Consider the following 3,176-nt stretch of genomic DNA (forward strand, 5'->3'; position numbering starts at 1 on the left):
TGACCAAATTTGAGGTGCCAAAAAAACTCCAAGAAAAGAAAGTTGATTGCACATAGAGGATGACATGCGGGTCCCATTTAGCAAGCAGCGGTCTCAACGTTTCCAAGGCGGCAAGGGATCAAAAGAAAAAGGAAGTAGCCGGAAATCGGGGGTCAAAAAAAATCCAAGAATAGAAAGAATTTTGGTTCATAGAGGATGACATGCGGGACCCATGATCCCGCATCGTAAACGGCTCGATCGGAGAACGTTGAACGAGATGGCGCGATCGAGAAAAAAAACAATGCCAGAGAGGCTGCCATCTGGGCCCTACATCCCTCGGCGGTGCGGATTTGCGTTGACTCGGCCGCCGAACCCGAGAATTCGCGATGCACCACGTCCCGGGCCACCATACGCGACGTTTTGGCCGCTTTCGTCGGGCTAGGTGGCCTCAAAAACGAGAAAAAAAAAGTTTTGACATGCACCACGGAGGGACCAAAATCGTCGACCATGGTACACCAGCAACCACGGCGCGACTTCAACTTCGTCGGCCATGGCAACTTTTCTTGTAGTGTCGCACATGTTTCTCTGATTAGGTGCCCCCCGAGCCGAATCTGTCAGGTAACTGCAGATATCGGCTCTGTAGTTAGCCAAGGTACTGTACTTGAACATCGGCATCGCCATGACTGATGTTGACTTCTTCCAGCTCGTCAGCCGACGTAAACCTGTATCCCCGCTTTCCGTCGCCCGTTAGATCGACGTTGAACACGGGCAGCACGTATAGGGAGGATAATTTTGGCCGATTGCTGGAACCGGCCTCCATGTTGATTGAATTGCTCAATGAAGGTTTATATCTTGGTCTTGCTTGCCACGGGTGCTTCGTCCAATCCTAGAGCACAAAACTCCGCTGGAAGGATGAACACCATGTTTGTGCCAGCCGATGTCTCATCATCGGCTTTCCTTTGTTTGGGACGCCACTCTTTCTTTTGTGGTCGACCTTCTTCGTCCAGAGTTCGCTGAATTTTCGCGTCCAGATCAGGCCGCGCCTTCCTTAACGTGTGCGGTATAACCTTTCAGCCTTCCTCCAAACCACGTAGCCGCTGAACCCTACGCTTTTGGGAACGGCTGAGTCCATCAGGGCACCACCTTGGCCGGTGGTACTTATCTTCTTCTTCTTCATCGTCGTCTTCTAATTCCTCGAGATCTTCCACCCGAGAGGACTCAGCGTACTTGTTCTGAGATGGGAGCGGCCCTAGACGTTTAAATACTGACACATCTCCTGCACCCTTCTTCTTCTCTTTACATTCTGGGCAGTTGCCGATTGTAGGCAATCGGCTCATTCCTAAATCCCAGCAGTGTCTGAAGAAAGGACAGTCCCAGTGCCTATCCATGTCGTCTTGTTCCCTTGACTTCTCCTTGGCATGGCGCTCATATCTCTCCTCGTCGCGATCATGCCGACGGCCTCTCCTGGCGTCTCTGCTAGCCAGACGATCTCTTTCGTCGTCGTTGTCATATCGCCGGCGTTGGTCGTATTGACTCACGTATTTGTTGAGGAGGTGATCGGAGAGAGGTCGCTGATATCGCACATTCTTCACTTCTCCCTCTGTGACGTAGCGCTTGCCATCGTGCCGGAGCCGATCGCGTGGAGCGGCTTCCTCTTTGTCCTTGTTATGAGAGCAGCTGCCCTCGTCTCTGTCCTTACCAGAGTGGTGCCCAGGTCCTACCATGTTGACGCTGAACAAGAAACCTGGCTGGCACCTCCCAGGGTAAGTGCACTCCACCATGTTAACGGCGGGGAAGGGGTGCGTGTCGACTTTCATGGCGTACTGGCTAAAAATTAACCGCCCTTGTTCTATCACCATTTGGATCTGCTGACGCCACACCCTGCAGTCGTTGGTGGTATGGGTGAACGTGTTATGCCACTTGCAGTATGGCTTTCCGTTCAGCTCCTGTGCCGTGGGGATTTTGTGGCCTTTGGGTAACTTTAGCTGCTTCTCCTTAAGTAAGAGGTCGAAAATTTGCTCAGCTTTAGTCACGTCGAATTCAAACCCTCTTGTAGGACCTTGTGGCTTAACCCACTTGCAGGACACGGGGCTTGCCCCCCGAGTCCATTCAGCCACTGCTACCTCTTGATCTCCCGCAGAGCCTTCATCTTCATCTGCCTCAACCAGGACCACCGCACGCTTGAATTTATCCTGATATACCTCTGGGTGGCGTTGTTCATATAACGACAGCTTCTGTACCATATGCGCCAGTGAAGGGTACTCTGCTTGGGAGGCCACATCCTTGATCGGTGATGCAAGACCCACCACCGCCAACTCGACTGCTTCTTTTTCAGTCACACGAGCCGAATAGCATCGGTTCCTAACAGTCCTGAAGCGCTGGATGTATTCTGATACCGTTTCTCCGCGCTTCTGTCGCACTTGTGCTAGATCGGCAATGCCAGGCTCGGAAGACTCTGAGTGATACTGTAGGTGGAACTGTTCTTCCAACTGCTTCCAAGTCCGGATTGAGTCTGGTGGCAGCGATGTGTACCACCCAAAAGCCGATCCGTGAGGGATAGTGCGAAGAACCTCACACGTAGTTCATCCGATGCTGAGATCGTGCCCAGCCTGCGCCAAATATCGGCTCACATGCTCGATTGAGCTGGAGCCATCCGACCCACTAAACTTGGAGAATTCGGGAGCCGATATTTGGGTGGTAGTGGGATCAAATCGTACTCGTTGGGGTACGGCTTGGAATAGCCGATCGCCCTCCTTTTCGGCACCATGCCGAACTGGTCTCTTAAGATTGTACCGATCTGATCCGCGGTGATGGCCGCAGGAGTCGAACTCGAAGATTCGCTGGAGTGGTATACTTAGCCAGCCACGCTTGCTTCTCAAGCTCGAGCCAACCTGCAGAGTCGTGCTCGGAGGTTCGTCGGAGTGGCGTACTTAGCCAGCCCACGTCCGCTTCTCAAGATCTGTTCCGAAGTTCCTCCCTGCTGTTCTAGAAGTCCCCGTCGTTGCAGTCTGGTTTGAGAGAACCCAGCTGCTGCAGTCTGGCACGTAGGAGCACGTGTATCCGTGAGGGATCTCCTTAGGCGCCTCATACAAGAACTGGTAATCACTAGGGTCACCACCGATCTTGTAGACGACGTATGCCGGTGAACTCGGCACCTCTGGTGCTGCCAACGCGAACGGCAGCGGTGGTCGGGACTG

Source organism: Lolium rigidum, chromosome 6 (genome assembly GCF_022539505.1).
Source record: "Lolium rigidum isolate FL_2022 chromosome 6, APGP_CSIRO_Lrig_0.1, whole genome shotgun sequence".
NCBI classification, from domain to species: domain Eukaryota; kingdom Viridiplantae; phylum Streptophyta; class Magnoliopsida; order Poales; family Poaceae; genus Lolium; species Lolium rigidum.